This window comes from Erinaceus europaeus, chromosome 8 (genome assembly GCF_950295315.1).
Source record: "Erinaceus europaeus chromosome 8, mEriEur2.1, whole genome shotgun sequence".
Lineage (NCBI taxonomy): Eukaryota > Metazoa > Chordata > Mammalia > Eulipotyphla > Erinaceidae > Erinaceus > Erinaceus europaeus.
Window position 1 is genome coordinate 5,566,811 of NC_080169.1, and position 23,696 is coordinate 5,590,506.

General features: G+C 41.0%; 1 protein-coding gene and 1 long non-coding RNA gene across 2 annotated transcripts in view; one reads left to right on the plus strand and one right to left on the minus strand.

Annotated features, from left to right (window-relative positions):
• Window positions 1–900, plus strand: part of LOC132539851 (uncharacterized) — a 57,366-nt gene extending 56,466 nt beyond the window's left edge. Inside the window, exon 3 of the long non-coding RNA XR_009551121.1 lies at window positions 771–900. This is a non-coding gene — a long non-coding RNA (uncharacterized LOC132539851). The remainder of the gene's footprint in view (window positions 1–770) is intronic.
• The window catches only part of POU6F2 (POU class 6 homeobox 2), a 591,094-nt gene that overhangs the window by 239,880 nt on the left and 327,518 nt on the right, over window positions 1–23,696 (minus strand). The gene's annotated exons all lie outside the window — the stretch shown is intronic.

Consider the following 23,696-nt stretch of genomic DNA (forward strand, 5'->3'; position numbering starts at 1 on the left):
CAGCTGGAGACACTGTGTAGGAAGCTGGAAGAGGGTTGCTTGTGGCTTGCGTCCCTAGATAACACAATTTCCGCTTAAGCAGCAAACATGCACCAGTTACTGTGAAGAAAGGTGGAGTTGTCTCACTAAAGGAGCTCATAGCCCAAAAACTGGGAGGGGAGAGGGAATCTGTTTGTAAAGGGGATTGGGAAAGGGCAAGCAAACATGTCTGCCTTTCAAGTAAGTTACCCGGAACCTCTCAAAGCAACCTCAACTTTAGATGGACACTGTGTCTGATGTGTCTTCCCAGAAGCATGGCTGCCATTTGCAATGGCAGGCAGGTTATATAGGCTAACAGTGAGTGATCTGGTGATTGGGTCATCTAAATTAGATATTTAGTTGGTTTACTTCTTAAATAACTTGAGCTAAAACCCATTTAATCCTCAAAGTATGAATAGTTTACGTTCCGTCTAATTTCCCAAAATGCTAAGACTCAACTCAGATGTTACTTTTCCCATATTTGGAAGCTACTCTCTTCCCTGATCCAGCTTTCTAGTCCTTTTTCCAACTATGACATCATCTCTCTCTATAATAACTTGGGTCCACCTGCATATTAGATGTCAGGCTGAAGCAAAAACTAGTAAAGTCATGGGTCCCTTGGAATAGACCTACAATAGACCTCCTAGCTTTTTCCAAAATGGAGACCCCAAATCTTCATCCACAATATCCCAGCCTTTACGTTCATGATTAGTCAACAATTTGTTCTGCATTCTATCTTCACTTTTTTTCAGCCACCAAGTTCCAGATGCTACCAGGATGACACCTGACTTCCCTGGACAGACGACCCCACCAGTGTGTCCCAGAGCCTCAGTTCCCCAGAGCCCTGCCCCACCAGGGAAAGAGAGAGACAGGCTGGGAGTATGGATCACCACCCTGTCAACACCCATGTTCAGCGGGGAAGCAATTACAGAAGCCAGACCTTCCACCTTCTGCATCCCACAATGACCTTGGGTCCATACTCCCAGAGGGATAAAGAATAGGAAAGCTGTCAGGGGAGGGGATGGGATACGGAGTTCTGGTGGTGGGAAGTGTGTGGAGTTGTACCCCTCTCATCCTATGGCCTTGTTTGTGTTTTCATTTTATAAATAAAAATTTAAAAAAGAGAGAGAGTAACTCTGGTTTAAGAAAAGAACTCTTGTTTAATCCTATCGACATAAACTTCACTGAAAAGGAGGAGCACCCAAAATGTACAAAATGGGCTTTTTGAACTTGACTAACTTTGAGGACCAGAAGCAGAAAGGATGAGGCTATATTAAAAAGTAAGGTGACACTGATGAGGGAATTTTGATTATAGAAATCGTTTGAGTCATGTCTGTCCCTTCACCCCCACCATTGGAAGAATTGTGGGGTGATTAAATTGAGAGATGCCTGCTCTTCACATTGACCAATGTCTTTTTTCTTTTCTTTATAATAAAGTTCTACTTTTTCTTTTCAAAAAGAATAAAATAAAATAAAGAGGGGAAGGGTCCCAATGGGCTGTGGTGAAGGGATATGGGTGCTTTCGTGGTGGGTAAGGTGTGATAACAGATACTTTTGTAGATGTGTGAAATTAACCCCCTGCATGTAAAACATCTTTTAAATCAATGATCCCTTAATAAGAAAAGATACATTTGTTTCTACAATATTCAACCATTTCTTTAAAACCAAAGTCTCATATTTTAGGAGTGTTTATAATGACCTTCTCTAGGGAGCTAGGTGGTGGTGCATCTGGTTAAAGGCACACACTATAGCGTGTAAGGACCTGGGTTCAAGTCCCTGGTTCCCACCTGCAGGGGGAAACCTTCACAAGTGGTGAAGCAGGGCTGTAGGTGTCTATCTCTCTCTCTCCCTCTCTATCTCCCCTCCCCCTCTCAACTTCTCTCTGTCTCTGTTCAATAAATAAATAAAATTTTAAAAAATAATTGCCTTTTCTATATATTCTTTAATTTTATTTTTACTGTAGGGACAGGGCTTTGCCCATGTAAAATTTCATTCAGATAGAATATCAGAGACAGAAACTGAGAGAAGGAGTGACACCACAGCACCAGAGATTCCATTTCCTTAAAACCTGTCATGTGGTGTCAGAGCTCAAACCTGCATTGCACACAACAAGACACACGCTCAAGTATTAATCAAAGGCTTATTCACACTCTCAAAATTGTCCAGGAATTTGATAAATGTTCCACGTAACTACATTATTCATGGACTAATGTGCATTTGCTCTTGGGCTGCAAAATGAATGGACTGAGTCATGTAGAATTACAGCAAGGTTTGGAAATGCTCTGTGTGTAGAGTTTGTGCCCTTCACGAGACACTGAGTTGAACTCACTTCCTTTATGAAAACACCATTGTTCTTCAGCTCACACAGATTCTCAGCAGAATGTACGCTGTGGCTCAAACGAATGAACAGAGCCAATATATTTATCCACAGCATTTGGAATAGGTGTTTATGCCATAGCATTTGGAGTAAGGAAATGAGAAGGCAGGGCAGGGCAGGGGCATACCTGGTTAAGCACACGCATTACCATAAACAAAGACTCAGGTTCGAGGCCCCACTTACCACCTGCAGAAAGGATGCTTAACAACCAGTGAAGTAGAGCTTTCTTTCTTTCTATCCCTCCTCCTCCCTCAATTTCTCTCTGTCCTATTCAGTAAAATATAAAGAAAAAAAAATGCCAAGAGCAGTAGATTCATAGTGCAGACACAGAGCCCCAGTGATAACCCTGAAGGCAGAAAGAAAGAAAGAAAGAAAGAAAGAAAGAAAGAAAGAAAGAGGAGGGGAAGGGAGGGGAGGGGAGGGGAGGGGAGGGGGGGGAGGGGAGGGGAGGGGAGGGGAGGGGAGGGGAGGGGAGGGGAGGGGAGGGAAGGGAAGGGAAGGGAAGGGAAGGGAAGGGAAGGAAAGGAAAGGAAAGGAAAGGAAAGGAAAGGAAAGGAAAGGAAAGGAAAGGAAAGGAAAGGAAAGGAAAGGAAAGGAAAGGAAAGGAAAGGAAAGGAAAGGAAAGGAAAGGAAAGGAAAGGAAAGGGAAGGAAAGGGAAGGAAAGGAAGAAACTGACAGAGAACTTTATGGGCACTAAATGGATTCACACCAAGTCTTTGTAATTTACTGTCAGGTACTGGCAATATGCATTCTAGACAAGAAAACTTTTAACAACTTAATGGAAAGTAGACAAGGGATAAAGAAACCGACTTTTGGTGAGTAAACTGTGAGAGAGAGAAAAAATGGTTTGGTTTGGTTATCTTAGTGCTGATGCTGGACAGCAAGCAGACTAGTAATTTCATCATGACCTTAGAAGGAAAAAGAGGTAAGAGGTCCCCAGCCCCACCCGGCCACCCTGCTTAAGGTCTCATTTTCGAGGTTGCTCTAGGCATCTCCTCCCCCTCTCAGGCTTGCTTTACTGCTCCACCACTTTGCCTGACACTGGGGTCCCTGGCTTCTCAATACTGTGACCTAACATTACATGCTTCTCATTTAAGCAACAAAAGGCAATAGTGATCATTTGTTGTTCTGGGCTTGGTGGCAAGTCTGTAATTTCATTCCCTCATTAGAAGCTGTGTGTTTATTTATTAAAGCTGCACACTGCCTAAAGGCAATGTACAAAAAAAAAAGCGAGAGAAATACCAAAATTAAATAAAGGCCATTATTGCTGTAACTTTATAAAGCTTGTCTATCACAAGCCACTGTACACATTTCTCGGAGAGTGGCTGTGTTAACTGGGTGTTGTTTCCTGGTACCTTGGTCAGCAAACTTTGCACCTGTCCTGCTTCCTGCCTCTGTCAGTACACAGTCCCCTCTATCTGAGTTGAAGAAGGTGACAGACATGTCTCAAGATTCTGTAATATACAAATAGCTCCTTGTGGGTTCTTCTATTGAACACCCTACCTTCTGTTCAGAAGAGACACTTTTGTTTCTAGATGTGAACTTTTCTCTCTCCTGGGTGAAGGATCAGAGAGAGCTGCTTAGGCTCTTTCAGAGAAAGATGCTGATGGAATGCCATACAGAGACCAAGGTCAGAAGTCTGGAGGAGCTGACATTTCATGGGAAGGCAGAAAATTGGGAAATACTCAGGGAAATACTTAGTTTCTTTCATGGCACTAAAAAGTATGACTGAAGGTGGTACACCTGGCATACCTGGTATACAATGCCGTGCACAAGGACCTGGGTTCAAGCCCCTTGTTCCCATCTTCAGGGAAAAAGCTTCATGAGCAGTGAAGTAACGCATCTCCCTTTCTCTCCCTCCATTTGCCCTTTCCTCCCAGTTTCTCTCTGTCCTATCAAATGAAACAAAGAAAGAAAAAAAGAATGGCTTCTGGAAACTGTGGGTTTATTTTTGGGGTACCAAGCTCCAGTGATAACCTTCATGGCAATTAAAACAATCATCATCATCATCATCATCATCATCATCATCTATGTTTGTGGCTGTCAGGAAAATAGCTTTATTATAAAGTCACTTGGTAGACTTTCATGCCTGAGGTTCCTGAGTCCACCCCAAGCACTGTATCTGCTGGAGTAGTAGCCTGACACCTCTCCCTCCTCTCCTGTCTGCCTCTTGTTTAATAAAAATAAGACCTAATTTGTGTGTGTGTGTGTGTTTTGCTGGTGACTGTAGAGAAACTACAGAACTTATAGATCTAAACTATGCAGCCAGTATATAAGACAATTTCATCCTCCTCAGTGGAAAGTGGACCCACAATTCAGGCTGGGAAAGAGGTGAGGGAAAGCAGATCAGCAGATTGTGATGAGAAAAAGTGCCTGAAACTGTCAGAATTGTTGAGTTTGTGGGAAAGACTAGAAATCAAGTCACTTGGCGTCCTTTCACATGCCATTCTTCTTCTTTCTTCTTTTTTAATTTTTTTAAAATTATCTTTATTTATTGGATACAGACAGCCAGGATTCAAGAGGGAAGGGGGAGAGAGAGAAGGAGAGAGAGAGAGAGAGAGAGAACATGAAGGACTTATCTCCCTATGCTAGTGGTCTGGTAATCTTAGGGAATTTTATGACTTCCAGCGTCTTCTTGTAGCATTGCCTATGGTCTCCGAGTTGAGATTCTATTTCCTCAGTTTCCTAAATGAGGGGGAAGAACCGCAGAAGTAGGAAGTCAGTTAGGCAGGGGAGCTGTCTTGTTTGTATTTTTTTAAATCTCTTTTTATTTAATACGAAAGCATCTTTACTTAGATCTGTTGGCATTCTGAGCCACTTTTAAGGGGAGGAGGCCATGAAATAAAGCATTAGCAAGAAAGTTAACTATATTCTCCACGGTTTTTAAGTTTCCTATAAAGAACAAACAAACCAGACACCCCCCCCCAACCCCACCCCCACCCACACACACACTCCAGCCTGGAGAACAGGCCTCTCTCCGAGCTTAGCCTCACAAGTGTCATTTTGCTCATTCTCCTTGGCCAAAACTCATTTCAGAGAACACTGCTCACTATAATAACTTTGGTTTTAAGTAGAAATATCTCCTGTGATGCCGTCAACTGGAAATAAAAAGAATAATTTTCCAAACTCTCCTCCAATAACGAGCAGCATTGATGAAGCCCATCAGAAAAGAGCAGGCAGCCGCCTCTGGAAATGGGAAACAGTAAAAGAATTAGAAGTGATAGAGTTTATGTCTCCTTTCAGGGCAGTGGAGGAATTCCAGATGAGTGCAATTCCACTTCTCTTGAAAAATAAATCAGGCCATGATTTACATTCACCATAAGCTAATGTTGCCTATGTGTGACGTTTAAAGCCTTAATAAGGCAGTGCACAGGGTTTAAGTGCCTTATCTGGGTTTAGTCCCTCTCTTCCTTCAGGTTACAAGCTTCAAGGTGAATGTTATAGTATTGCTATTCCAAATGATTACACAAAGGGTAAGAGTGATTGCATTTGCAATTATTCCTTAGAACAAACTCTGCTTTGCACCATGATTTTTTTTTTTTTCTTAAAATAAAATGAGACTTCCTCTGATTGACTCTATCTGGCAGGGGGGAAAAAGAAGGTGAGGTGGGGGGCGCTATGTAGTTTTGAGAGATCATTCCCCTATCAGGCCAACTCAGCTTAATTAATTTAGAGCATTCCCCATATATTGTATCAAGTCACCAAAGTCCATGTGCCTGACCAGAATGGTTGTTATCGAACACTGACTGTGGTGGTGTCAGATGTGTGGCTATAGGATTATTATACTTGTCTCCTGTTTTCCCTGGCAAAACCTCCCGACAGAATGAGCACATTCACACAGGACATTTGAAATCATAAAGATATGAGCTAAAGAGCTATTAGTGCAGGAGATCTCTAACAGGGCCATGGCAGGTTAAATGGTATGTGGCTATTAAGGGAACTAGGTTTTTCTGGTTCCTGTGTATCAGTGAATCACATCTTTAGATAAGTTTTTTTTTTTTTTCCCAGCATGGTACCAGATCTTATCAAATGTTGTTAAACACTATTTGATCTCCGAATCTGACACAAAAGAAATGACAGCAAGGATGGGACACAACATGGAGAAACACAGGGAGTGAGTGTGGTTATTGTCACAGGGACTTTCTCCATAACACAGAATTTTAGTGGGTGATGATAAGATGCATGCGAGTATGCGAGTGAGCGAGTGAGCGAGTGAGTGAGTGCATGTGTGTGCGTGTGTGTGCGTGTGCGTGTGTGTGTGTGTGCGTGTGTGTGTGTGTGCGTGTTGCAGAAGCTTTTAAAAAAGGAGATGTGAAAATACAGGAGGGGAGTTGAAAATAAAATTGCACACAGGCTGCCAAGATGGAAATGATATTTGTTTTCTCTAGTGCGGCACCAGGAAGGCTCTCCGGCTCTCCCCACACCAGCTTTTGTCCGTCAGAGCAGCAAGAGCCCATGCTTTAATGCCTGCCCGCAGGTTGACCAGGCACTGTTATTATACAGTCTTCATGTTCACATCATGTGTCATCTGACCAAAGGAGAGTCTACAAAGTGAAAGGCTCATGCAAAATTTATGCTTATATGGCTGTTTCAGTCAGTGGAAAAATCAATACTGCAGGCTTGATGCACAGAAATGACTGAGTGCTCCCTGACTGACACTAAAAGCACAAGGAGATTGAGAGCCGCATTTGCTGTTCAAGGAATCGAGTGTATTAGAGCTTTTATAATAGTCTGCTCACCTTATATTAGCCTTTCCTTGGGATTATTTTTTGATAACAATTATGATTGTGGGGTTTAAGGCAATTACACTATTACAAAGAAAAAGCTGCTTTTTATGTCCTGTAAAGCTGTCATATATTTCACACTGCAACTGCCTTCCAATTATTTTGCTACAATGCACTCAGGAAGCAAAATGTCCTAACTGATATATATTAGTCCTTTATATTTTATAAATAAAAATCAAAGCTATAATGTAATCCTTCAAAAGGAGCTTCTCAGTTTCCCCGGACATGATTTTTAGAAAGAGCATAAGTGTAGTGGGTGCAGTAAGCTTTGAAAGGATGCATTACAACATCCCTGGTCCCATGGGGAGACTGAGCACTCCAGGGGTGCTGGAGAAGACAGAGACAGAGATAGGCCCTGCTTTAAAACGCTAATAGAAACTGTTCACTAGAGGTTCAGGGAGACTTACAAGTTGAAATTTAATGATGAAGCTGGGGAGAAAAAAAAAAAATCCTTGAAGTTAATTCAGTCAGAAAGGAACTCAGAAATGTTGTGACAGCACATCAAGTAGTCCTCAACAACATGGATAAGATTGTCTCTTACTCGTCAGACTTTTTTTTTTTTTTTTTTTTTTTTTGCATCCAAGATTTTATAGTTACATTGGATCCAGATGTCAGAAGGGTGGGCATGTGGAATGAGGAGACCAACACCGGGGCCTAATAGAAAAAAATTCATGGGCCAACAGGTCCATGATTGTAGCAGGAAGCTGTAGGTTAAACTGTAGCAGGAGAGAGCTCTGTATCAGTGAGCCATGAAAGCCTGTGGTTACGTGTTCCCGTCTAAGGGCAGGGGAGAAGCCGTGGAGCAAGATAAACAGTCAGATCTGAGGGGATAAAAAAACAAACAAACAAAAAAAACCCTCCTATGTCGTGATTAAAACAACAACAACAACAAACTAGCCTTTTTCTTTCATCATGTGATACACAGATCTACCACAAAGGTCCAAGCAAGTGAGTTCAGTCTCTCATTTAATGATACGAAGGTTACTTTATATTTGTGTGCTCAAAATTAGTAACTGAATTGCCTTAAACTGCAGAAAACACAACAGGCTTTTTCCTAATAAGGGTTTGAATGCGGATTAGACTACCTATAGTAGGTGCATTTCACAAAAGATACCCACCAGTGAAATTTATCTGTGCTGCCTTGAGAAAGACATTCTGAGCTTAAAAACCCAGGAAAGATTAAAAACCTGGGAAAGATTTCCATGACCCTGGGGGGACAGAGACAAAGATTTCTAAGAATGCTTAGGCACATTCTCATGCTGGGTTCTGCGATGGACTGAGGCCAGGAAAGGCAGGAGAACTTGTGTCGAAGATTGCTTGCCATCTACAATTTCTTGAAAATACCTCATACCTCATGCTTTTGAAGAAAAATCATTCGATTAGTTCCCTGTAAGGGTTATTTCTAAGTTTAGTTTAGGTTTTAATTGGGAAGATACTATTTTTAGGAATATTCTCCTTGCTGATGCTTCGTTTAAAAGTAATCTCACTATTCAGAAGTATTATTGTTTTAATCTGATAGCTTGTTAAGCATTTATCTGGTGCTTGAAATATCAACATGTCTCAATAAGTCAATATGTCTACTTCTTTTTTTAATTTTTAATTTTTAAATTTATTTTCCCTTTTGTTACCCTTGTTGTGGTTATTGATGTCATTGTTGTTGGATAGGACAGAGAAAAATGGAGAGAGGAGGGGAATTCAGAGAGGGGGAGAGAAAGATAGACACCTGCAGACCTGCTTCACTGCTTGTGAAGCGACACCCCTGCAGGTGGGGAGCCGGGGGCTTGAACCAGGATCCTTACACCAGTCCTTGTGTTTTGAGCCACGTGCGCTTAACCCACTGTGCCAATGCCCGACTCCCTTCTTCACTTTTGTGTGTCTACTTCTTCTACAATGTTAATTCCACTGTGGGTTTGTTGTTGTTGTTCTGGAAAAGAGAACATTTATTGTGATGTCTGGCAGAGTCAGCATTGGGTATATTCTACGTGCTGTGTATACTAGGGAGTTAAAAGTACCTTATAACACTCAACCAAAAAGATATGTGCACACCTATCTTCATAGCAGCACAATTCATAATAGCTAAAACCTGGATGCAACCCAGGTGCCCAACAACAGATGAGTGGCTGAGAAAGTTGTGGTCTATATACACAATGGAATACTGCGCAGCTATTAAGAACAATGAACCCACCTTCTCCGACCCATCTTGGATGCAGCTAGAAGGAATTATGTTAAGTGAGCTAAGTCAGAAAGACAAAGATGAGTATGGGACGATCCCACTCATCAACAGAAGTTGAGAAAGAAGAAAAGAAAGCCACCAGGTTCAAGATGCTACCATGATGCCAACCAGACTTCCCTGGGCAGACGACCCCACCAATATGTCCTGGAGTCCCCCTTCCCAAGATTCCCGCCCCACTAGGGAGAGAGAGAGAGAGAGAGAGAGAGAGAGAGAGAGAGACAGGCTGGGAGTATGGATCAACCTGTCAATGCCCATGTTCAGCGGGGAAGCAATGACAGAAGCCAGGCCTTCCACCTTCTGCAACCCACAATGACCCTGGGTCCATGCTCCCAGAGGGATAGAGAATAGGAAAGCTCTCAGGGGAGGGGATGGGATACGAAGTTCCGGTGGTGGGAATTGTGTGGAGTTGTACCCCTCTCATCCTATGTTTTTGTCAGTGATTCCTTTTTTATAAATAAAAAATTTTTTAAAAATAAAAAAGAGGAAAGAAAATAAAAGTACCTTATAACATTTTAGCAAATGATCCACTTCAGACTATCAGAAAAGACTTACCCTTTATCCAGAAATTACATTGAAAAACAGAAAGGCCCTAGAAAAGCTTAAAAAGTACTAGAGGATCGTGACAGGGAGGTCACCAGCTACATACCTTGCACTGTCGTATCACGAATGGCTACTAATTTGAACGCCTGTAACATCTTGATTTGAAACAGACAAGCGTAAGGAAGGGAAGTAATTTCTGAAATTCCTCTTGTCGAAATGAGCGTGGTTATTAAGTAGGTGTTAATGAGTATCCAGTGTGTCCGTGAATGGATTCATACTAATTTAGACTACAGAGGATATTGGATTTGGAGTTGAATAGCCATGATCTGAATTATTCTCTGATATTTATTGGTTGTGTGAAACTAAACAAACTTGTTGAGCCTCTTTTACCCTCCATTTCTCCATCTGGACAACAAAAAGAATCCTAGGGCAACAATGGTTGTGAATAAACAAATACTCTACGAGAAAGCTTCTACCTTAGAAATAGGACTGAGAGGAGGCCCCGAGGAAATGTTTGCTCCTTAACTTGTTCCTTCATCACAGGGATGACTGGGTAGAAAGAAGGTATCCATTGAACTAGGACACGTCTAAAACTCAGTAGAAAGATGACTTTCAATTTATTTATTTAAGCTGGTGGTATTAATTTACTGAAAAATAGCAGAATGTGAAAGGTGGTCCTGGCTCTTTGAGATTCTTTGAGTCTCAACCTTACCACTACTTTCACTACACCAAATAATGATGATGATGATATTGATATTTATTCAGCCATTTGTAGGAATTTGTTTATTCTCAGAAAACCATCCCATCAGTTTAATTCAATAGATAGGTTATTTTGTCATCCCAATTTTATAAGAAGGATTCAGTGCTCAGACAGGTTAAGTAATTTGCCCAAGGTCAAATCATTAGGACTGGAGTTGAGACCTCTACCGGGCAGCTTGACTCCACCACTCCATCACATCACTTTCTATTAATGTTCCTTAAATGTCACTTTCAGGAGAGGGTCAACCTGAGCCATTTCAACCTAAATTGCATCCCCTTTGTTTTCTCTATCCTGACACAATGTTTTTCGTCTTCGTACCACTGAGAAGTGCCATGCAGTCTGAGCACTTCTTTGACTATCGTTGCCCTCCCAGGAAAAGGTTTTCTGAGATGTCAGGACTTTTTCTGAGGTCCCTTGTTATACTCCCCTTTGCCAAAAAAAGTGCCTGGGGTACAGAAGGGACTCAGCACATGTCTGCTGGTAAGAGAAAAATCTGACATCACTGACTGCATTCTTAAATAATGAAATTCCACCTGCAGAGCTGATTGGCTAAGGTCATGGACAAACACCATCTTTGTTCCCTTTGCCATGTCTGTAGGAAAAAGGTAAGAAGTACTGGACTACTGTTTGCTAATACTAGTATCAGATGATTGTGGACATTACTAATAATATTTAGAAGCTTATAAATCTGCAATTACGAACATGTATTTCAAATGAAATTAAAAGACATTCATTGTATATAAAAAATTAGAAGTAGTTAGGACAGCAACAAAGATCATTAGTCATTAGAAGCTTTGTCAGGTTGTTTAATTTTCCTTATAAATGTTAAAGATTGCTTTCACTTCCCATCAGTACTGTCTGTTAAAGATCTAGATGGAAATATGTATTATGCTGGGGACAAGCAAGGGTCTTACTGGGGATTAAAACATGATTGCTTATAAAATTAAGGTTTTGGTTTTTCTATTCAGGTGATCTATTTTGCCAGATCAGAACTCAGAATTTTAAAGAATTTGATGATGTGATCTTCACCTCTCTCTCTCTCTCTCTCTCTCCTTTTCTCTCTGTTTCTCTCTTTATCTACTCAAAAAGTTGACCTAAAGTGGTGAAGCAAGGGATGGCTAAAACAAACAATCTCCACTTTCTCTTTCCCCCTGAAATAAAAACAAATAAACAAACCAGAAAATCCTCACTCTAGTTCTTGTCACAGAATCAGACATTTCCACAGTTAAAATAGATGTCTGGTAGCTTTCCCCAACTATGGTCACTTACTATATGTCATATAAGCTTTCTTGATGAACACAATTTTACATATTACCATATACTTCAAAAAAGTATAGCGTATAACCTAAATTTAACAGTAGAGAGTCTCATGACAAACTAAAATTTTATATGAGATTTTAGGGAATTTCTTCCTAATTTGAAAATATAATAAAACATTTTATTCCATTGAGAAAAACCTATCTCTGATCTCACAATAATTATTACTAGGAAAAGATTAAGCCAGTTAATGGAATGTTACCTTTTTGATTGAAAAACTTCCTCAAGTGTCTCTTCTCAATGAGCACCTTCTTTAAAGGGTTGAAAACTAGAGTTGCATGTCTTGAATTCTTAATGACCCAAACACTTTTTTTGACATTAAAAATAGGTCTGGCAATTCTGTACATCCTTTGTAGCCCATATAGGAATCTTTGCTAGAGCACAATACAAAATACCTGTTTCAAAGAGGATCCCAGTGGAAAAAAAAAGGCAAATTCTCAATTTCCTGACTGACAGACAAATCAGATGGATTTGGGGAACTTCATTTCTGAGGATTAGTGTCCATCCCCACAAAGCTAGGCTTTTTACACCCTTAAGATATAAAAATCTGGGGAGTCGGGCTGTAGTGCAGCGGGCTAAGCGCAGGTGGCGCAAAGCACAAGGACCGGCATAAGGATCCCGGTTCGAGCCCCCGGCTCCCCACCTGCAGGGGAGTCGCTTCACAGGCGGTGAAGCAGGTCTGCAGGTGTCTGTCTTTCTCTCCTCCTCTCTGTCTTCCCCTCCTCTCTCCATTTCTCTCTGTCCTATCCAACAACGACAACAACAATAATAACTACAACAATAAAACAACAAGGGCAACAAAAGGGAATCAATAAATAAAATAAATATTAAAAAAAAGTTAAAAAAAAAAGATATAAAAATCTCTAAAAATGTGTCCATTTTGATCTCATAGCACAGATCTCCCTGGTCTCTAAACTAAATTATTGATACTACAATTAGCACTTCTTATCTCTTCTTGCGGGAATCAGTGAAACAACTCTCTTATAGCCGAGCCAAGAAATGAGAGAGGATAAAAGAGCTTTTTGTTGTACGCTTTCTTAGTTCTCACTCATGATGCTGACTCTGGTTTAGTGACATCAAAGGTGAGTACTGCTCTGCCCTGGAGGGTCTACGTGTCCCACTTGTGCTGCTGGTCTTCTTGTGGAGCAGAGCATGGCGGTGAGAAAACAGCCAAGATGAGCACAGGCGACTACTGCACCCAAGTCAAAGATGCTGGGCTCAGGGGGCAGGGGCAGGTCCTGGACCATAACGGCAGAGGAGGACCTAGTGGGGGTTGTATTGTTCTGTGGGAAACTGAGAAATGGTACACATGTACAAACTATTGGATTTTATCGTTGATTGTAAACCATTAATCCCCCAATAAAAAATTAAAAAAAAAATAAAAGCACAGGCTACAAATGGATGGTAATTCTTTCCATCAACAAGATGACAGATGTAAGACAGGAAATTATAAAACAAACAAAACCCTATAGTCAGATAAATTTGGGAACTTGTGATTTAGTTGGATAAATTATTATTATTATGTAACCAACCAACATGGTACATATGTTGTATATTTTTTGAAAAAAATTACATTAAAATCTTTGTGAAACCAGCTTTGATTCTAGACATCAGAACAATATGATGGGCATGACATGTAATTTCTTTTAGCTGATTAATTTAGTTAATTCAACAAACACTAATGAAATCATCACTAGGATGCTGATTATAGTGATCATCGAGGAAATATCTAAATCCTTTCCTTGAGTAGCCACTAACAAGTTGTGGCTTTTTTTTTTTTTTTTTTTTTTTGGTGAAGGATTTCTCTTTTTATTACCTCACTTTCCTCAAGGTAGAAGATGGGGAAGAGTGGTTATGTGAACATTAAATAAGCTTATACAAGTAAAGTGGGTACATGGGTGACTACATGTGTTCACTGCATCACACATGGAAGAAATCCTTACTTTCATTATCATGACAGACACTGTGCAAAGTGCTTTCAGTGTGAGATATTATTTATTTATTTATTTATTTATTTATCTGTTATTGAATAGAGACTAAGAGAAATTGAGAGGGAAGAAAGAGACAGAGAGACACTGGCAACCCTGCTTCACCACTCATGAAGCTTAGTGTGAGATAATTTATTTGTTGGAAAAGTCTATGTTAGGGATATACTACTCCTTTCATGACTTCTTGCTTGGGGTAGGCTAGTAACATCTTTGATTTCTGTGTCACTGATATCCTCATTTCAAATACAGATTCATCTTTCTAAAGTTTTACACTTACCAAGTCATGACCAAGTATGAAAAAAAAGTTTTCTCACAACAATGGTAGAAACTGTCCTACTCTCTGGGAGGGAGGCTGGGTCAACATACTCAGCTACTGGAGGAAGACAGGTCCCGAAATGAGTGAATATTCCTAACTATGACCATGGAATGCAAGCTCAGCCCTACAGGGATGCAGAGTTACGCAGGCTCATGTGCTGACTATAAATAAACATGGGCCCTAAGTCAGATCATTGTGGTTTACAGTTAACAGTGCTTATATATTTTTCCTGTATTTGGGAATTACTCTCTGCCCTGATACAGCTTTCTTGTCCTATTCCCAACTCTGACACCATCTTACCAGGCAATACTTTCAGACCATCTGCATGTTAGCTGTGGGGCTCAGGCAAAAATTATTAAAGTTACAGGGCCCTTAGAATATATCTAAAAGGGAGTCGGGCAGTAGCACAGCGGGTTCGGCACAGGTGGCGAAAAGCACAAGGACCGGCCTAAGGATCCCGGTTCAAGCCCTGGATCCCCACCTGCAGGGGAGTCGCTTCACAAGCAGTGAAGCAGGTCTACATGTCTACAGGTCTACAGGTCTACAGTCTTTCTCTCCCCCTCTCTGTCTTCCCCTCCTCTCTCCACTTCTCTCTGTCCTAGCCAACAAAAATGACAACAATAACTACAACAATAAAACAACAAGGGCAACAAAAGGGAATAAGTAAATAAAATTAATATATTTTTTAAAAGAATATATCTAAAATAGATTTCCTAGCTTCTTCCATCATGAAGATCCCAAATCTCACCTGCGATATTGTGTTTTTTAAATTTTTTCTTATCTTTATTTATTGGATAGAGACAGCCAGAAATTGAGAAGGGAGGGTCGGATACAGAGGGAAAGAGACAGAGAGACACCTGCAGCCATGCTTCACCACTTGCAAAGCTTTCCCTTCCTGCAGGAGCTCGAAGCTGGGTCCTTGCACATTGTAACATGTGCACTCAACCACGTGCGTCACCACCTGGCTCTCTCACCTGCTATATTCTTATCTTCAGGTTTGCAAGTGGTGAAGCAGGGATGCAGGTGTCTCTTCTATCTCCCTCTCTACTTTAGCTTCCTGATTATTAAACAATTTGTCCTGCTTTATAGCTTAATGCTTTTCAGCCACCAAGTTACAGATGCTACCATCCTGACTTTCCTATGCAGACAACCTCACCAATGTGTCCTGAAACCCCTTCTCCCCAGAGCTCTACTCCACTAGGAAAAGACAGAAACAGGCTGGGGGTATGGATCCACCTGTCAATGCCCATGTCCATCAGAGAAGCAATTAACAGAAGCCAGACCTTCCACCTTTTCTGTACCCCATAATGATCTCAGGTCCATGCTCTCAGAGGGATAAAGAATAGGGTAGCTTCCAAAGGGATGGGATACAGAACTCTGATGGTAGGAATTGTGTGGAAATATACCCTTTACCCCACAATCTTGTCAATCATTGTTAAATCACTAATAAAAAACATTTTTAAAAAATTTTAAAAAAAAGTTTTCTCACTGAACACTTTACCAAAGAGAATATATGGAAGGCCAATAAACTTATGATGCTTACCATTATGAGTCCTTACAAAGTAAATATGAAAGTCACAATAAGATGACACTTCACCACCGCTAAGGTAGCTAAACTACAAAAGAAAGAAAAACAACCCAAACTCATAATGCCACATGCTGAATTAGCTGTACAGTAATTTGAATGCTTATAAAGGATTATAAAATGACACAGATTTAGAATAGGTTGATGGTTTCTTATGAAGTTCATCGTGTAATCAGCAGGTTATCATGCAGCCCTGCGGTAATATTTTTAAATGATTACCAAAATAAATAGAAACTTACATTCATAGAAAAACTTGTCTGCAAATATTTATATTAACTTTGTTCCTAATTACTAAACACGGAGATAATAGCTACCTATCTCTCAGTGACAAGTGAATAAATAAACTGTGGTAGATTCCTATAATGAAATCCACTCAGACAAAAAGGAACTAATGACAGCTACACAAATCTGAGTGAATCTTAGATGTGCATCGAAGTGAAAGGAATCAGACTCACAAGGCTACAGACTCTAAAGAACGGAAACAGGTCACCGATTGCCAGGGGCTGGGGGTCAAGGAGAGGTGAAGTGCAAAAAAGGCAAGCGGAAAAGTTTTGATAGCCATATTGTGTCATGGTTTTTAGTCACCGGTATTTTTCAAAAGTCATGGGCTTATATTTAGTCTCAAGAGGGTGAATTTCACTTTATGTAAAGTATCATTTGATAAGCTTGAATTAATATTTTCTCCCCATTATGACCACGTCTACTCAATGAACTGAGTAATAAAACCCATTCTAGGCTGATCCTGAGCCATTATTCCCTATTGACTCCTCTTCTCATCAGTCAATGTCCCCCCTCGACACTAATGCATGCTGTATGTTTCCGCCTCCTGAGATCAGCCTAGACTATCAGCGTAGTGAAATGCCTTCACTGTCCCTTGATCCAAAGTCTTAATAAATTATCCAAGTTCAAGCCATATGCCCTTGTCTCAGTGATTGCTTCCTGTTCATATCAGTTCACAACGACAACTCTAGACAATTTCTCTGACACTTATCCTTTGGATCACTCCCTTGGCATTTTCATATATGACTTTTTATCTGGATGTCCTTAGTTTCTCTTCATTTATTTTTATATTATGATTATGATTGATTATTAGCCTCCAGGGCTCTCCCTGGAGCTCAGTACCTGGACTACAACCCACTGCTCCTGACGGCCATTTTTCCATTTTATTGGGTACGGCAGAAAGAAATGGAGAGAGGAGGGGGAGATAGAGAGGGACAGCGAAAGATAGACACCTGCAGACCTGCTTTACCACTCGTGAATTGTCCTCCCTGCACATGGGGGAGCCAGGAGTCGGAACTCAGATCTTTGTGCAGGTAGGTCCTTGCTCTTAGTACTATGTGCGCTTAACCAAGTGCACCACCACACGCCCCCCCCCCCTTAGTTTCTTGATTCATTTATTTTTTTTCTTTTCTTTATTTGTCAAAGGTTTATTAACACATATTTAATACTGGGACAATTGCTACTAATAGGGTATAAATTTGTTTATCTCCTTTTATGTAAGAGGGCCTTGATTTTGTTCAGGGAAAATACTATTTTCTCCTAAGTTACCCAAGACAATATGAAATCCAGTCCTCTTGCCAGCGATTGGTTATTAGTGAGCATGAAACTTAAGTTTGACCAATAAAAAATGAGAGAAAGTCTGTTGGGCTCATCTGGAAAAGGTAGCACCTGGAAACGTCATAACTATTTTGCAACCAAAAGTGAGAATGCTAGAAGAAATCGGCCTTGCCAAAGACAGCTGAGTAGAACATAAAAGAAACTGAGTCTTTGATGACTCTCTAGAGCCCTGGATATGTCAATAAAGATATTGTCTGCTTCTTGAATTCTTGCTATATGAGACAAGATTTTATCTTTATAAATCATTTTGAGTTCTGTTTTCCATTGAAAATGTCATACCGGGGCCATGTGTTTGCGCACCTGGATGAGTTACATGTTACAATGTGCAAGGACCCAGGTTCAAGCCCCCAGGCCCCACCTGCAGGGGGAAGCTTTGCAAGTGGTGAGGCAGGTCTGCAGGTGTCTCTCTGTCTCCCTCCTTACTTCCCTCTTTCCCTCTTGATTTATGGCTGCCTATATCCAATAGTGATAATAAAAGTTTTAAAAAACTTAGAAAAGAAAAGAAAATGCCCTACTGATTGTACGTAAGACTCACTAAAAAATAGAATTTATGGGAGTCCGGCGGTAGCACAGCGGGTTAAGCGCACATGGCAAAAAGCGCAAGGAACAGCATAAGGAAGCCGGTTCGAGCGGAGTGGCTTCACAGGCGGTGAAGCAGGTCTGCAGGTGTCTATCTTTCTCTCCACCTCTCTGTCTTCGCCTCCTCTCTCCATTTCCCTCTGTCCTATCTAACAAGGATGGCATCAATAACAACAACAATTTTTAAAAAAAGGGCAACAAAAGGGAAAATAAATAAATAAATAAATAAAATAAAAAGCTTTTAAAGAATATTAAAAAATAGAATTTATTTATTTAAAAAAACACAGATGCCTCAATAGCAAATCTACCATTAAAATAACCTTTCATCTTTCTCTCCAATACTATTTTTAATACCTACTTTCTGTTAAGCATATTTTGTAAGATTTCTGATTCCTATAAATCCTTGAGTCATGCCAGATTTTGAAGAACTGTTTCTTGGTCTTCCAAAATAGCAAGTCAGTATTCACAGAGTTGAGAGTGATAGGGTCAGCGAAACAGCTCACTTGGACAGTGCGCTGCTCTGCCGTGTATGTGGCTCAGGTTCTTCCAGTCTCATCCCCACTTCACCAGAGGAAGTGTCAGCACTCTGGTCTCTGCACCCACCCACCCAACCCCCCGTTTCTGTTTAAAATACAAAACAAAAGGGGAGTCGGATTCAGGCGGTAGTGCAGCGGGTTAAGCGCAGATGGTGCAAAGCGCAAGAACCGGAGTAAGGATCTCAGTTCGAGCCCCCGGCTCCCCACCTGCAGGGGAGTCACTTCGCAGGCGGTGAAGCAGGTCTGCAGGTGTCTGTCTTTCTCTCCCCCTCTCTGTCTTCCCCTCCTCTCTCCATTTCTCTCTGTCCTATCCAATGACAACGACATCAATAAAAACTACAACAATAAAACAACAAGGACAACAAAAGGGACTAAATAAATACATATAAAAATTTTTTTTAAAAAGAAAAATGAAACAAACAAAAAAGAAAATCACTTCAATATATAATATCTCCCCCCCACCTCAGGATAATGGTTGGGGCTCAGTGCCAGCACTATAAATCTACTACTCCACTTCTTTCCCCCACATTTTATTGGATAGGACGGAGATAAGTTGAGAGGGGAGAGGGAGCTAGAGAGAGAGAGAGAAAAAGAGACACCTGCAGACCTGCTTCACCACCTGTGAAGTGTCCCTCCAGGTGGGGAGCAGAGGCTCAAACCAGGGTGTGGGTCCTTGTGCATCAGACTATGTGTGCTTAACTGGGCCCAGCCTCCCTACATCATCTTTTGAATTAAAAATGAAGAAACTGAGGAGCAGTGGGTTCAGTTGCTCATCTGTGATTGCCTACCCAGTAGCAACAGACACCATACCTGGAATTTGGTTCTCAGGTTTATTACTTTTTCCCCATAGGGCAGGGTCTTTTCTCTTGATTTTTTTTTTTTTCCCCAAGTACTAGAAGTCCTTATGAAGAATCTTCATGATTTGTTTCCCTTGTTAATTTCCCCTTTCCTTATTCTGATTGGGAGGCACTTCCCTGCTCCTTGACACCTTAACGGCCCCACAAATAAGATGGTCAGGGACAGCAGCCTCCTTTCAGTTGAATGGTCGAAATACACACAGCCACCCTGGAACACTGGAAAGGGTGTATTTTTAAATCTCAGACAGAATCGGCGCTAGATAAAATCCTTCTCCTAGTCCTTCAGAGAAACCCTCATACCCTGGTCAAGGACACTTAGAAATTTCTGTATTAGTGGAATAAGTATCCACTTGGAGTTGTGGTAGAAAACAGCTTTAAGAGTATCACCTTTGTGATAACTGGGGGCGTTGCTCCCTCTATGAGTCTTCCATCTGATTCCCATAAAGCTAACTCAAGTGAACGTTTAAAGACTGTGGTCCTGGGGTCCAGGAGATGGCACGGTTGATTGGACTCTCAAGCATGAGGTCCCGAGTTCAATCCCTGGCAGCACATGTACCAGAGTGATGTCTGGTTCTTTCTCTCTCTCCTCCTATCTTTCTCATTAATAAATAAATAAATAAAATCTTTATAAAAAAAAAGACTGTGGTCCTTAAAAATTGGGTTTGTGATGGTTTTCACAATCTGTGTTAACTGACCCTATCAGAAGCTTGCATGGAATGGAGCGGCTTGCATGGAATGGAGCAGAAACCACAATTAAAACTAGTATCAATTTTTGTTGAGTGTTTGCATGAGACAAACATTGTTTGAAGTGTTTTTCAGATATAACTATATTTAACTAACCCTTATGAATTCCATGAAGTTCCAGTCCAAAGTTGCTTATCTGGGGCAGGGCTAGATAGCACAATGGTTATGCAAACGGACTCCCATGCCTTAGGTTCCAGAGTCTGAAGTTCCGTCCTCTGCACCACCATAAACCGAAGTTGTTTATCTGAAACCCATGAAGCAGGTATTTTAGAATTCCATTTTTTTGTTTTTAAATGTTAAAATGGAAAATAAATACCACAGAAAGTATCACAGCCCTGGCAGGGTCTAGGGCAGCATTTCATAGCGAAATACACTAATATTCTTGCAACAAAATCTGTTTTACATTACATGGGACTGATAAAATCTGTAAATATCTTACACATAAATTATGAGAAATCTTTGTTTCCGGTTGGCAGTGACGCACCTGGTTAAACACACATGTTACATTGCACAAGAACTTGGGCTCCAAAGCCCGGTTCCCACCTGCAGGGGGGGTGCTTCTCAAGTGTTGCACATGCCTTTCTAGCTCTCCCTCCTGCTTTACCCTCCCTCTCAATTTCTTTCTACCCTATCAAATTAGTTTTTTTAAAAAATATATGTTTCTTTCTTAGGGATATCTGGATTTTGCTATTGTAGGTATTTGTATTGTAGGGTTTGGTGTTTTAGACTGAGATAACTATTGACCCATTCTATAGCTGAAAAATATGAGGCACCATGATGACAGCTGATGGTTTTACAACACAAATCTCGAAAGCACAAGAATTCGTTTCTCTCCCTGCTTGTTTCTTTCTAGTTTCATTTCATTTCAGATGCAATAAACCAAGTACAGAAAATGCAATTAATTTTAAACATTCAGCTCCATGATTTTTTTTTTTTACATGAGTAACTAACTACCAGATTGAGCTAAGTAAACAAAGTACTGAACTTTCAACAATCTGAAATGTTACTCCTACATCTTCTCCCAGGGACCATGCTGTCCTCCACACCACTAACTTACATCCCTGCCTGTGAATTCCACATGTTCTGGGACTTCATCAAATACAGTTGAATGGTATATGCCCTTTCTAATCCAGTCTGCTTATGTGCAAACAATCCAGTGCTTTTACTGGCACCTAAGAGCTTTGAGATCCCAACTACTAGAGAAACTGAAGTAAATTTTCTTTATAAATTCCAACTGTTTTCAAAATTAATGTTACAGCAGATGCCCCGGATATTAAAACACATGAGATGGGTTGGGTCATGGCACAATCGGTAGAGCACACATTATAATGCCCATGTTACAATGTTGCCAACCACAACCTTGGTTCAAACCACTACACCCCACCTGGACAGAGAAAGCTTCATGAGCAGTGAAGCAGTGCTGCAGGTTTTTGGTTTTTATTTTCCTCTAGTTTCTGGGACTCTGCTGGCACTACAAATCTACAGCTCCTGGTGGCTATCCCCCCCCTTTTTTCTTTTATTTCTTTCCACTTTATTGGATAGGACAGAGAGAAACTGAGAGGGAGTGGGGAGATAGAGAGGGAGAGAGAAAAACACCTGCAGACCTGTTTCACCACGAATGAAGTCAGCTTACACCTGTTCTTGCAAAGGGTCTTTGCTCTAAGTACTATGTGCATTCATTCAACCAGTGTGCCATTGCCCGCCCCACCCCAGGTATCTCTCTTTATCTCCCCCCCCCTTTTTTTTTTTTACCAGAGTACTGATCAACTCTGGCTTACGGTGGTGAGGGGGATTGAACCTGGGACTTTGGAGCATCAGGCACAAGAGTCTCTTTGCATAACCATTATGCTATCTACCTTCCACCTATCTCTCCCTTTCTACTATCCCTTTCTTTTTCATTTTCTATCATCCATGATTCCTATCCAATAAATAAATAAAAACGTAATGGAGAAAGGTCAGCCGTTTGTTGTCACACATCTGTTTTCTCAGTGGCCAAGAAATGCTACACTCAATTTGAGTGAGTGAGCCTCTATTTCAGAAAAGGATACTCGTACTTATAAAACTATAGTGCGTTTTAATTTAAGAATCTATGTTGTGGGGTGGGGGTCAGGCGGAGGCCGGGCAGGGTAAGGGCACATGGTGTAAGGGATCCCGGTTTGAGCCCCCAGCTCCTCACCTGCAGGGGGTTTGCTTCACAGGCAGTGAAGCAGGTCAGCAAGTGTCTATCTTTCTTTCCCCCTCTTAGTCTCCCCTCCTCTCGATTTCTCTCTATCCTAACATCAATGGCAACAATGGGGAAAAAAATGGCCTCTAGGAAGCAGTGGATTCATAGTGCAGGCACTGAGCCCCAGCAATAACCCTGGAGGTAAAATAAGAAAAGAAAAGGAAAAAAAAACTATCTATGTTGTGTAAGCACTTCCCACAACACAGATCTGACTGAACTGTAAGTCCACTTAGGAGAGTGTCTGCTGCTGAATCAGGCATGGCACTGTTGATTCTGAAAAGGAGTCCTACACTATATAAATTCTATACATTATATAAATATGAATGCAGGGCCCTAGATATATTTATTTATCTTTCTTTCTTTTTTTTTTATATTTATTTTATTTATTTATTCCCTTTTGTTGCCCTTGTTGTTTTATTGTTGTAGTTATTATTGTTGTTGTCATTGTTGGATAGGACAGAGAGAAATGGAGAGAGGAGGGGAAGAGAGGAGGAGAGAAAGATAGACACCTGCAGACCTGCTTCACCGCCTGTGAAACGACTCCCCTGCAGGTGGGGAGCCGGGGGTTCGAACCGGGATCCTTATACCGGTCCTTGTGCTTTGCGCCACCTGCGCTTAACCCGCTGCGCTACAGCCCGACTCCCTTATCTTTCTTTCTTTAAGTGACTATGGCCCTTGTCTGTCACATAGGCTCTATTTAGCTAAAATACTTCCTGGACTGTAACAAGCAGGGAGACAGCAGCCAGGTAATTGTTAGCTATATTTCAAGTATACATCTCCTTAGAGAAAGGTCCTAATTAGTCTAAGCAGTGTTTAATGGAAATCAAGTTTCACTTCCAGAATTTCAAGGGTCCCATTCTGACAGTGTAGTTTTTTTTTTTTTTTTTTAATGCTACCTATAAAACATGGGTGCTAGTAAAACACTGTAATGCCAGGCAGGAATAGAGCAGAAATCAATACACAAAAAGTTACTGAAATTAGGTAAGCCTGACCTACTGCAGGTAAAGAAAATAACCGTCTAAGAAAAGTCTCGTGAAGGAAGATCCTTGAGGCTTTGTTTTTCTTGTCTTCCAATCACACAGATGTGCCCTTTCTTTCTCTCTACCTTATTTCAAATTTCTCAAAATCTTGGCTCTGACTTATGATGATTTTCACTTACAGTAACGGGGGGGGGGGGGGGGGTGTAGTGCTTCGCTAAGGGAAAAGTGTCGCACCAGAGA